This window comes from Cupressus sempervirens, chromosome 10 (genome assembly GCF_028749045.1).
Source record: "Cupressus sempervirens isolate cs-2001-9-10 chromosome 10, ASM2874904v1, whole genome shotgun sequence".
Taxonomy (NCBI): domain Eukaryota; kingdom Viridiplantae; phylum Streptophyta; class Pinopsida; order Cupressales; family Cupressaceae; genus Cupressus; species Cupressus sempervirens.
In genome coordinates, this window is record NC_143127.1 from 159,193,803 (window position 1) to 159,208,234 (window position 14,432).

The following is a 14,432-nucleotide window of genomic DNA, read 5'->3' on the forward strand; positions in this document are numbered from 1 at the left end:
GAAACAACCTTCCCTATCAATTTGGGTTCACTGGTTTGTAACAACATGGATAAAACTTCCATCATTGGAAGTATTCTGCTTGGGTTCAATCTTGGCTTTTATCATAGCAAAAGAGACTTTGACAATAAGTGGTATGTAGCCCAAGTCCTCTACCTCAAAGTCAACCCCTCAGCTACTCCACATTTAGAAGATCTTTGGAGGGACTGAATAAATGAGGAAGAAGTCCTAAGGAAAGATCATTCAAGACTAACCCTACAACAAATCAATTCTTTCAGATTGAAGTTCAAAATAGAAGGGATAAATGATGACAGTTCGAACATAATTGAACCTAGTTGGAAGGAATCAAGTGAGATGAAGTCCCTAACAGTTGACTGGAGTAAAGATGAGGAAGATGATATTAATTTGAGGGCTAGGTTCATACTAACCTACACAGATGACTAGTTACAGAGAAAGAGCCGAGGAGTCATCAATAAACTTCCTGCTGAGGTGATTTCTTCCTCTGAACCACTTCAATCTGATATTCCATTTTCTCATGTTGTAGGTGATACATTGGTTCTAGATAAAAGGAAGAAGTCTCCCTCTCACTTATAAACTATGGCTCCAAGAACAAGGTCCCAATCCAAGTCGGTAGCCTTGAAACAACTTAAAGCCCAAAAGAAGAAAATGATGTCCCACGGACAAGATTCAAGTGATGGACCAAATTTTTTTGATGGAGGAGATGGTGATGTCCAATTTATCAAAGCTCCTAAGGTGGATCAACCTAGGTCTTTAACTCCAACCAGAGATGCTCAGATGATGCCTATCAACCCTGCTATTCCCTCATGGTTGTCAAATTCCATCAACAAGAAAAGGAGTCTGCAACCAGTGTCCACACTGGTGAAGGATATAGTCACAAGGTATGCAGCCAGGGGTTCTAAAGAAATGAAGGTAAAAATGAATGCTCATCTTACTAAGGACCCAGTGATAGGGAAAATTACTGTAGAGGTGGCCACTTATAAGAAAAAGAAGGAATTTGGAGATATTGACAATGAGGGGTTCAAGATCACTTCTATTGAACTGGGTACCATCAATAGGAGCATGAATAATAATTTCTTTAAATTTTCTATTGATCACATGCTCACACAATCAGAGAAGGATAGCAAGGAAAAGAAAGAATTTAAGGGGATGGTAATAGCCATGGATGCATACATTGATTCCGTAATTAATGTTGGAGCCTCACCAATTGTCCAGATTCCACAACTGTTCGACCCCAATTCTGCTGAGAGTCAGAAATTGATGAAGCAAATGCAGAAAGGGAAGCTGCCGACTGATGCCATGAAAAATTGGGTGGATAACATAATAAAAGAGTGTAATAAATTCATTTTTGAGTTTACAAGTGTTTACACAAAAGGAGAGACGTTGCTAGGGGAGATTCAAACCTTGATTCTAGGATGGGAGACAGAGCTAGGATGTTGCCAAGTGGTGGTTTTGAAGGTAACAAAGGTTGAATGGTTTAGAGTTTTCAAGTTCCTAAATGAGAATCCTATGAAGCTTGTGGATCCATGTATGCTATTTATCCTGAAAAATAATATGAATTGGAAGGAATCTATCTACAAGGAAACCATCAAGGAGATGCAAGGCATTGAAAATGGGATCACAGAGATGCATGAGGAACTTGTAAAGGACATAAAAATCATAAATCCCACAGGAATCTTATAGTTTGATGAAGAAAACATGGATGATAAGGTGTTGACAAAGAGGTTCAACAAAGTAGTGGAGCAAATCAGAGATAGTGAATTGCTAAGAGCCAATGACTTCATTGCATTGGCTAACATTGAATCCATGTTGCGCCTCAACAAGAATCTAATGCCATGATAGGTTCTCAAAGTGAAAGAGTATAGGTGGCAAAAAGGTGTGTATAGAGCCTAATTTATGAGCTTGAAGAATCCTCACTCCCATGCAAGATAGGAGTTAATGGCCACATTTCAGAGCTGGAAGCTGGTGTGTCAAACTGTCAGTGAGAAAGATAAAACTGACGAAGAAGCTGGAAACTAAACCGTTGCCTTTTGGTAGCTTTTCATTTTTGATAACTGCTCTTTCATTTTATAATAGTTTCTTGTATTAACTAAAAGGGCTAGGGTTTTGATGGAGGTCCTCTTTAGATTTGAAAAATATAAATGTTGGGGGGCATTTAACTAGTTTTGAGTTTTAAGCAATAGATAGATAGAGGTAGATGATATAAACTCTGTTAAAGTAGATAATCTAAAAACAATGATCTGAGATAGTATATGGATGTTTGTACTTTGAAAGACTTTATGCATGGATGTTTAATATACATATATGAAGAATTTTGGGTTTAAACTTTGAAACTTGGTGTTCAAAGCATTGGGTCATTATTACTTTGTGAATGTGATTTGGCAATTCAAAAATCTTGATCGTTGTTCTCTTACTATAAGTTTATTTAGTTTAATTTTTGGTTCATATTAGATTTTGTGGTGAAGATTCATTCTTTGAAGTTGATTTTTCGCACATGTTAGTTTTAATTTATTCATTGTTGAGGAGTTTGTATTGATAATTACCTCATTGCTAAAGAGCAGTCGAGAGACCCTTAGTCACTTTTAGGAAAAAGTACAAAAGTAATCATAAATTCATTGTAAATCTGATGAGGGAGCTGTACCTTAGGAAAATTCAGAGAGAAAGTTAAATTAAATGACACTTTCTCAACTATTGTGAATGGTTTTTTTTCTTTCTATAAGATTGGGCATAGAGTAAATTTGATAAATTGTAAAAAGGACAATCGGTTCACCAATAAATTTTTGGCGACTCTACTAGGGAGAGTCCCTTTGAAAGAACCTAAATCCTAAAGAAAAATGTATAAAAATGGTTCTTCCACATAATGAGCTATTCCTTGTACTACAACCGAACCCTCAATTTGAAGATACTCAAGAAGACATAATCTCGGACTTGGCTACAACCGCTTGGAGATTATGTAGAAGCGGTCAACAATACCAACAAGTATTGGCTATTTTGGAGAGAGAAGAAGAAAGAGTTGAGTTGTTGAGAGGAGTGCCAAAATTTCAAGAGGTGGTAGTCATGAATAGATTAGCCCAAGCACTAGCAATAACTTGAACTTATAATCACCCAGAATTGGCTACTCGTAGATAGACAAGGGGGGAAAGAGAATAGGGGATTCTTGATGAAAAATTTGAGCCATTAAAGAACTTGAAATTATTACCTAACTTTGATGACCTTAAAAAGAAGATTATCAAATCTCAAAGTAGGCCTAATTCACTACCCAAAAAATCTCCATTTTCAGCTTTAGTATAGTCTCTACTTCCCTTGAGCACACTTATTCCTACTATTATCAACTTCCAACCTTTGCAACTTATACCACCACCAAGCATGGCCATAAATCAACTATGGGGTCAAAATATAGGACCATTGAACTTAGGTGTAAAACCTACCCCATTACCCAAAGGAGCCACTGAAGTATTGCCTAAAATTAGTGGGGATGGAAAGATTTCCACAGAGGATCACTTGAGTGCCTTCCATTTAGCCTGTGCTGTAATAAGTGTTCCCACATAGGAAGTTGCTATGAGATTATTTGTGCACACATTAACTGATGCTGCCATAGATTGGTTTAATCACCTTCCTCATCATTCCATTACTAGTTGGGATGATATGAAAAATTCCTTTGAAGATAGGTTCAAGGCTCCTGAAAATGAAAGTTCCCTATTTTTCCAACTTAGCCAGATGAAGAAGGAAATCATGAACCAATGAGGGAGTTTGTAGCTAAATTTAATAGACTTATTCAAAGAATTCCCACTACATCTAGGCCTAATGTAGAGAATTAGAAGTCATTCTTTATTAATGTTGTACACCCTGACAAAAGTTTCCATCTTATAAAAGATGCATGTGCTGATTTGGCTGCTGCACAGAGACTTGCTATTCAGTTGGAAGATGCATTTATAAATGCAGGGAAATGGAAATGAGAAGTTAAAACATTGGGAACACCTTCTTCTTTGAACTCCACTGATCTTGTTTTGCAAAAACTAATGAATGATGTTGCAATTATGAAGAGGAAACAAAAAAAAATTCACGATTCCTATCAAGCTCCTTACCAAGATATGCATAGGCGGCCACCATCTCAAAATTTTGGTAAGAACCCCACATTGACTCCTCCTCCAACAAGATTACAAATTGAAGAGGCTCCCAAAGAAGCAATGTGTTTATTTCATATGACTTCTGATCATGATGAGTGAGATTTTCCTGAGTGGCTTAATTGTATTCAATTAGTAAAGAATGCTATTGCCGCAGAACAAGCACCCGAGGAACAAAATATAGAGAATGAAAACTCAGGCACTTATTTCCTGGAGAATGAATCAGATTCGAAGAGAGGAGGCACTATGTTCACAACCCTACAAAATCCTACATGCATAGTAATGACTAGAGCACAGAGAAATAAAAAAACTTACCCAAGTAATAGTTCAAATACACCCACTTCTAAAGGTAAAGAACCTATAGATACCAATTCGGCAAAAAACATCGAACCAATGATCTTGACCTAGATAGAAATGACAGCTAGTACTTCAGCTTTTGATATTGTTGAATTTTGCAAGTCCTCTTCCATATCTATTTCTCCCACTGAGTACTTGAAGCTTAACCCTAAAGAATTAGATAAATTGGTTCAATATGTAAAAGATGGTTCTATTAATAATGCACAATTTGCATCTGATACATCAAAAAGTTCAAAAGCCTAGAATGAACCTATTTTTGTTTTTGAAAGATGTAGAATGGACACTCCTTATGGTGAGATGGTTGCAAATTCTATTCAAAGGGAAGAAGATGAGAAGAAGCCTGACCCATTCTATATTTCATTGCTATTGAATGACCAGAAGCTTAGTAATTGTATCATTGATTTTGGGGCATTGGATAATATCATGGCTAAAGTTGTCACTCAAGCCCTTGTCCTAGAGTGTACCAAAAATTTCAGTTGTTGCTACTCTATGGATGGAAAACAAGTACCTTTAGTTGGTCAAATAAAGGATGTACAAGCTGTCCTATATGTTTTCCCTAAAAAAAGAGTAAAGCTCACAATCCTCGTAGCTGACATTCCAACTAGTTACGAAATGCTCCTCAATAGAACCTTTTGTAAAGACATGGGAGGAGAGATCAAATTAGACTGGTCGAAAGCATACATCCCTATGGGAAAGAAACAGGTGAAGCTAGAACCTGAACCAAAGAATAAGTATATAGTGGTGCCCTCAGACAATCCCAAAGCACAAATATTATTGAAGAATGCCAATTTAGAAACTATGTGATCCTATTGGAGAAACAATGCAAGGTGAGTGAAGTAATGAATTGTGAAGATACCCTCTAGACTCTTGAATTTGATGGAAGTTGTTCAAATTTGAGGTTAGGTGCCAGTGTTGTCCTTATTTCACCTTTAGGATATGTTCTCCCTTTTTCTTTCAAATTGGATTTTCATAATACTAATAATACTACAGAGTACAAAGCATTGGTTTTGGGGCTACAAGAGGCTAAATCAAAAGGAGTGAAACAACTAAAGGTAAGAGGTGATGTTGAGCTTATCGTGAAGTAGGTAAGGAAACAATTTTCTATTAAAAATGATAGGCTAAAGCATTATAGGAATTTAGTTTGGGATGAAATTGAATCATTTGAAGCATTTTCTATTGAATTCATTCCTCGTGCTCATAACACCAAGGCTGACTCTCTGGCTATTTCAGTGTCACTATTATTACCTCATCTAGAGTTTAAAAGTGACACTTATAGGATTGAAATGATCTACAGACCTAGGGTTCCAGATAGTGTTAATCACTGGCAGGTATTTAACGATGACACTCAATTAAAGGAGTTCATAGAGTGCACTAGGATTTCCCTGAAATTTTCTTTGAAGGATCTAAACATAATGGTAAGTCAATTGGAGAGGAATCAACAGAATCTAGGGAAATTATCCAACTCAAAGGTAACAAGATTCCTAAAGGCCTGGTATCTTTAGAACATCTTTTTGGTAGAAAGGATGATAGCACTTTAAAGAAGGATGTTGACCCTAAGGAAAAGAAAGAAGAACATGACAAGATTAACATTAGAACTGAAGGGAATCCTTGATTGATTTCTATCGGTAACTCCTATTTTGCAAAAGAGAGAGAAAAATTATCTAAACTTTTCATTCAGCATCAAGATGTTTTTGCATGGGGATACAAAGATCTAATTTTTTTTAGAAATGGTGAGTTTGTACACCACATACCATTGAAGCTTGGGGCTACTACTTTTAGACAGAAGCTCAGGAATTATAATCCCAAAGTGTTTGAAGCCATTTTTAGGGAAGTGGAGAAAATGTTGAAGGCCCGCATAATATACCCCATACATCATTCAACATGGGTAGCCAATATCATTCCTGTGAGTAAGAAAAATGGGGAAATAAGGATTTGTGTAGATTTTAGGAACTTAAATCAGACAAGCCTCAAGGATAACTACACACTTTCCACCATGGAGCATATCTTACAAACTGTGGGTGGATCTGAAATAATGTCTATGCTTGATGGATATTTAGGATACAACCAGATCAACATGGCACCAAAGGACTAGCATAAAATAGCTTTCATTACCCCATGGGGCACATTTTCCTATAACCGAATGCTTTTTGGATTAATCAACGTAGGGGCTACTTTTCAAAGGACTATGTACTCCTCTTTCAAAGATTTGAGGGATAGGATCATTGTGATATACTTGGATGACCTGACAGTGTATTCCAAAAAGAGGGCACGTCACTTTGAATATCTAGAGAAGGTACTCAGTAGATGCAGATAGCACAATATATCCTTGAATCCCCTAGAAGGAGGTAAACTTCTAGGGCATATCATCTCTCGAGATGGCTTAAAAATTGACCCAGAGAGAGTAAAAGCGATACAGAAACAATCCCTGCCCACTAATAGAAGTGATTTGAAGTCTTTCTTTGGTCAAGTTAACTTCTTGAGAAGTTTTGTCCCAGAATTCTTTGAAAAAGTGAGATATATGTTAAATATGATGAGTGAGAAGCATCCTTTTAGATTGCAAGAAGAGGGCAAGAAGGTTTCGAAGATATCAAAATAGCCATTGCAAATGCCCCAATGTTGGTAAGTCCAAATTTTGAAAAGGATTTCATCATCTATTGCTATGCTTCTTAATATTCTTTATCTAGTATTTTGACTCAACAGAATGATGAAGGAAATGAAGCTCCAATTTCCTTTATGAGTGTTCTATTGAAAAAACATTAATTGACTTACACTCAAAAAGAAAAACATGGATTCGTAGTGGTGAAAGTATTAAAACAATTTAGGTATTATGTCTTACATTCTCATTCTATCATGTATGTACCTGAAATAGTAGTCAAAAGTATTCTAAGACAACAAGAAATAGGAATGAACAAAAGGGCAGCATGGGTGGCTAAGGTGCAAGAATATGATTTTACTATTAAACCTACTTCTTTGGTGAGGGGACAGGGTTTGTGCAAATTAATGGCTGAAAATAAAGATATGTCTTTTGAAGGACCTGAAGAAACTCCTACTATTTTTCTGGTCAGTCTAACAGACCCTTGGTTCTCAAACATAGCATACTTCCTAACATATGGTGAATGTCCCCCTAACATGAATCATAAGGAAAGGAAAAATATTAGATTGAAAGCTGCAAAGTATGTAATTTCATATGATGTTTTATATAAAAGATGAATTGATGGGACCTTCTTGAGGTGTGTAGATACGAAACAACAAGAAAAATTGTTGAAAGCTTATCATTTAGAAGCTTGTGAAGGGCATTTTCATCCATAGTTACTGCTTTCAAAATCCTCAAAAATTGCTTCTATTGGCTAGGCATGTTCAAGGATGCTTATAAATATGTCAAGAATTGTGAAAAATGCTAGCTTTTTACTAGACACCCCCAATTAGCACTACTACCTCTCAAGCTTGTGGTTATTGATGAACCTTTCAAACAATGGGGTATCAATTTCATTGGACCTTTGAATCCCCCATCTAGCATTGGACATAGCTACATATTAATAGCAATGGATTATTTCACTAAATGGGTAGAAGCGATCCCAACTAAAAAGGAAAATTCCCAAGTGGTGTGTGATTTCCTAATGGAGCATATTTTTGTCAGATTTGAAGTACCTCAGAAAATAGTTTCAGATAATGCCACTTATTTTTCATCTAAGGAGATATCTCTTTTCTATTATGAACATGGTGTATCATTGGCTCATTCATTAGATTACTTTCCATAAGGGAATGGGCAAGCAGAGTCCAGCAATAAAAATTTGGTGGCCATAATTAAAAAGTTGGTGTTTGAAAATTCTTGGGACTAGCATAAAAGAATCTATGAAGCATTATGGGCAGATCAAATCACACCGAGAAGAGCGACTGGTATGGCTCTGTTTGAATTGGTATATGGGATTGGGGCCTAGGTGTCTTTACCACTGGAATTATCTGCCACAAAGCTGTAATCAATAATTGAAGATCAATTCTTCAAGGACTCCTTGGAGAAAAGAATAATGTACCTTCATAAATTGGAGAATGAAAGAAACATATTGGTCGATCACATTACAAAGCATTAGGTGAAGGTGAAGCACATTTTTGACAAAAGAGCAAGACCCTGCAATTTCCTCAAAAATGACAAAGTTATTCTATGGGATAAGAGGAAAGAGTCGAGAGGAGTACATGGAAAATTTGAATCTCTTTGGAAAGGCCCATTCTTTATTTTAGAAGTTGTTGGCCCAAACACTTTCTGTTTGAAGTATCTGGATGGAATAGTTTTGCCTTTTACTTATAACGGGCATGATTTGAAGCTGATCAAACTCTAAGTGTTGCAATTTCCTTATGTGTACATGGTCTTTTTGTTGTGTTAGGTTTTCCTTTTCCTGTCATTTTCTCTACGTTAGTTTAGGTTTGTATGTTTTCCAATTTTCTAAGTTCTCTATGTATTCTGCACACACAGTCCCTAGTCAGAGCCCCTATTAGTCATATATAGAGTTGCCTTCATTTCAAAAAAATTCTTTCCCTCTCTTTTGTCTATCATTGATTGGAACCTTTCCCTTGCTGTATATGAATTCATCATCTCCTGAAGTGATTGGTCAAAGTCATAAACACCCATAGTCACAGTCTTTCCTTTGAACCACTTTGAACCTTGGTTCGAAGTAGTTCAAAGTAGTTCAACATAAGGTTTTATGCTAACATTTTTCTTTGGAAGGAAATATTTATCAATGTAGCAGTGCTTTCTTTTGAATTACTTTGAATCACTTCGAACCTCAGTTCCAAGTAGTTCAAAGTGGTTCACAACAGATATGATCAACATTTCCAAATCCAGAAGTATGACGCACCGCCATCACACAAGGCCATTTATGATCTTGTCAAAGAGACACAAGTTAAAGGAAATTTCTATTTTCAAGAAAAAAGCCATCATTATTGGAAGTGGGGTAAATCTTCAACTTGAGAAAATGATTAAGTTAATCATTACTAATGGAGTCAAAAAGGGGAAAATCATTAAATGAAAAGCTCATGCAGTGAGGTTTTCAAACGTGTGAAGGGTAATGAGAGGTGATGTGTCATTAATTCTTAATAATCATCCTGTGCTTCCACACAAAATCACTTTATTTTAATAAAACCCATTTAGTTTCCTTTTTAATTATCATGCAAAGATTTGAAAGTGGAAAGAAGGAGTTGTTAAAGTGGATAGAGAAATTTATTGGGTTTTCAGCGGAGAACAGGTGAGAACTTAACAATCTTTGTTTTTTTTTGCAATCTGTGTATTTTCAAAAAGTTTATCTATTCAAAGCCTTGCTTGTTTAATTGAGAGAGAGGTCAGTTTTACACTTCCTCGATAACGTTTCTAGTCTTGAATGTAAGAAACTAGTTATTTTTGATACAAATTGAGATGGGGTAAATGTAGAGGATTTGCAGGCGAAATTCCTAGAATATGCCAATGAGGTTAATGGGTGTATGGAAGTGTTAACAAGTGGATTAATCGAAGCTACCATCTTTCCCCCTACTTTCATAAGTCCTAAACTTCTACAACTTTTTATTGACCACTATGACGTGAGGAGAAAAAGTATAGTGAGCAAGGATGGCAACACCATACTCTCCATCACAAGAGAAACTATTGCTTCTATTTTTTGATTGACAAAAAATACTTTCATAGTATTTTCACCCACACAAGCTTTGGTTGAATATCGTGAGACTCCTAGCCAATTTCGCAACACCCTTGCTAGAAAATGGACTGAGGTCAATTATAGAGGAGGGTCTAGGTTGCCCAAGGTCATCACTGAAGATCACATGAAACCCCACATACATTACCTGGTTGTATTATTACACAGAGTGAAGGGTTCAACTGATGTATTCTTGTTTGAGGAATGGATGTATAGGTATGTTGAAATTATCTTAAAGGGCGAGCAATGGATAGATTGGGCAAAAATCATCGCTAGTTCATTAAGAACCCAACTTAAATGCACCAATGAGTCTCACGAGAGTTTCTGTATGTCCTCATATTTGACCTACTACATGGCCTACACATGTAACCTCACCTCTCTTCCCCATGGAGTGTGGAATGAAGGAATAACCATTTTTCAATACTGCCCCTTGTTGCAAAAAGATAAAGCTCTAGAAGACTTTTGTAAAGTGCATGATGTATTGATGGAGAACATCTATATGTCCTTGAAAGGAACATAGATGCCTAGGATTTCCCCTAAAGCATAGAGGCTAGTTCAACAATATGGGAGTTACTTCATCCAATTCCCTAGGTTCACATACCTAAGAATTGGTGGGTTTGATGATGAACCTGTGAAGCTACCCTAGTATGCCCTGGATTGTTTCATTTTGGCTGAGTTATGTAGATAGCTCTTTTTTGTGGTTAAAGATAATCTTCCACAAGAGGGTTGGGAAGCAGCCTTCCCTATCAAATTTGGTTTTCTAGTTTGTAACAACATGGATAATGCTTCCATCTTTGGAAGTAATCTACTCGGGTTCAATCTTTTCTTTTATCATAGCAGAAGAGACTTTGACAGTAAGGGGTATGCAGCCCAAGTCCTCAGCCTCGAAGTCAACCCCTCAACTACTCCACATTTAGAAGATCTTTGGAGGGACTGCAAAAATGAGGAAGAAGTCCTAACGAAAGATCATTCAAGACTAACCCTACAAAAAATCAATTCTTTTAAATTGAAGTTCAAAATAGAAGGGATAAATGATGATGATTCAGACATAATTGAACCCTGTTGGAAGGAATCAAGTTAGATGAAGTCCCTAATAGTTGACTGGAGTAAAGATGAGGAAGATGATATTAATTTGAGGCCTAGGTTCATACTAACCTACATAGATGACTGGTTACAAAGAAAGAGCCAAGGAGTCATCAATGAACCTGCTATTGAGGTGAGTTCTTCCTCTGAACCACTTCAATCTGACATTCCATTTTCTCCTGTTGTAGGTGATACATTGGTTCCAGATAAAAGGAAAAAGTCTCCCTCTCACTTGCAAACTAAGGATCCAAGAATAAGGTCCCAATCCAAGAAGGAAGCCTTGAAACAACTTACAGCGCATAAGAAGAAAATGATGTCCCAGGGTTAGGATTCAGGTGATGGACTAAATTTTTCTGATGGAGGGGATGATGATGTCCAATTTATCAAAGCTCCCAAGGTGGATCAACCTAGGTCTTTAACTCAAACCTGAGATGCTCAGATGATGCCTATGAACCCTACTATTCCCTCATGGTTGTCAAATTCCATCAATAAGAAAAGGAGTCTACAGCTAGTGTCCACACCGGTGAATGATATAGTCATAAGGTATGCAGCCAAAAGTTCTAAAGTAAAGAAGGTAAAAATAGATGCTCATTAATTTCTTTAAATTTTCTTTTGATCACATGCTCATGCAATTGGAGAAGGATAACAAGGAAAAGAAATAATTGAAGGGGATGGTAATAGCCATGGCTGCATACATTGATTCCCTGATTAATCTTGGAGCCTCACCAATTGTCTAGATTCCACAACTGTTCAAACCAAATTCTACTAAGAGTCAACAATTGATGAAGCAAATGTAGAAAAGGAAGTTGCTGACTGATGCCATGAAAAATTGGGTGGATAGCATAATAAAAGAGGGTAATAAATTCATTTATGAGTTTACAAGTGTTTATGCAAAAGGAGAGACGTTGCTAGGGGAGATTCAAACGTTGATTCCAAGACAGAGCTAGGATGTTGCCAAGCAGTGGTTTTGCAAGTAACAGAGCTTGAATGGTTCAAAGTTCTTAAGTTTCAAAATGAGAATTGTATGAAGCATGTGGATTTGTGTATGATATTTATCTTGAAAAATTATATGAATTAGAAGGAATCTATCTACAAGGAAACCATCAAGGAGATGAAAGGCATTGAAAATAGGATCATGGAGATGCATGAGGAACTTGTAAAGGACATGAAAATTGTAAATCCTGCAGGCATCTTGCAGTTTGATCAAGGAAACATTAGTGCCGAGGTGTTGACAAAGAGGTTCAATGAAGCAGTGGAGAAAATCAGAGACAATGAATCACCAAAAGCCAATGACTTCACTACGCTGGCTAACAATGAATCCATGTTGCACCTCAACAAGAATCTGATGCCATGACAGAGTCTCAAAGTGAAAGATTATAGGGGGCAGAAAGATGCATGTAGAGCTCGATTGATGAGCTTGAAGAATTCTCACCCCCATGGAACATAGGAGTTCATAGTCACATTTCAGAGCTAGAAGCTGGTGCATCAAACTATTGGGGAGAAAGATAAAATTGACAAAGAAATTGGAAACTAAACCATTGCCTTTTGGTGCTTTTTTCATTTTTGATAACTGCTCTTTCATTTTATAATAGTTTCTTATATTAACCAAAAGGGCTGGGGTTTTGATGGAGGCCCTCTTCGGATTTAAAAAATATAAATGCTAGGGGGCATTTAACTTGTTTTGAGTTTTAAGCAATAGATAGATAGAGGTAGAGGATATAAACCCTGTTAAAGTAGATAATCTAAAAATAGTGATCTGAGATAGTATATGGATGTTTTTACTTTGAAAGACTTTGTGCATGGAAGTTTAATATACATATATGAAGAATTTTGGGTTTAAACTTTGAAACTTGGTGTTCAAAGCATTGGGTCATTATTACTTTGTGAATGTGATTTGGCAATTTGAAAATCTTCATCATTGTTCTCTTATTGTAAGTTTATTTAGTTTAATTTTTGATTCATATTGGATTTTGTGGTGAATATTCATTCTTTGAAATGGATTTCTTGCACATGTTAGTTTGAATTTATTCATTTTTGAGGAGTTTGTATTGATAATTACCTCGTTGCCAAAGAGTAGTCAAGAGACCCTTAGTCACTTTCAGGAAAAAGTGCAAAAGTAATCATAAATTCATTGTAAATCTAATGAGGGAGTTGTACCTTAGGAAAATTTAGGGAGAAAGTTAAATTAAATGATACTTTCTCAACTGTTGTGAATGGTTTTGTTCTTTCTATAAGATTGGGCATAGAGTAAATTTGATAAATTGTAAAAAGGACAATCTGTTCACCAACAGATAGGAAGTAAGAAGTTCATCAAAGGGGATATATTTATGCAACTAAATGAAAATGGAAGATATATGGGAAGATGCATATGTATGTTTTTGTAGAGCAACTTGTGTTTGAAAATATTCAAAGATACTCCATTTAACAACTTTCCACTACACAATAATGCAAGATTTTGTGTCGATTGAAATGTTCTCACCAAAACCAAAGTGTATGGGGAGTCAAAAAATGGAGATACACAAACTCAAACCTTGGGAATTCCTTCCTTGTTCACTTCATAGAACTTTGATATCCATCATGAGGTCCAAGATATCACCCTTCAAAAATTGTTGTTTGGATGAACTTAGTGCACCTTGGGGACACCTAGGTATGACATGCTTGGAAGCATTCTTGATGCTTGATGAGTGAAATAGTATTTCCTCTAACATTTACCTAGCCAATTTGATCTAATAGAGTTGATGAGATGGTCCCATGATAAATAGATTTAAAGATTCTCAGTTTAAAAACTTTACACTACACAACATTGTAAGATTTTATGTCCTCTTGCAATTTTTGTTCATTCTTAACAGTCTTTGAAAGGAAAATCCTCTAAAAGAATTCATAATATCTTTCAAACCATTCTTAGATGTTATTCTAATAATTTTTCTAATCATTTTCCCTCATAGTGTTGATTGGTTCCATTTTAGAGGGGTTTCAATACACTATTGAGTTTTTGCATAATAGCCTGACCCATTCCTTTAATGGTTGTTTGTTACTTAGTGAATGTAAGTATTCTAGCATTTATGATACTTTACTAATTAGATACATGTAATAAATTGAGTGAATTTTAGTGTATTCCACAAGATTTGTGTATTTGGGTGCATTAGAATGAAGGCTAGCCTATAAAAGTAGAAGATCT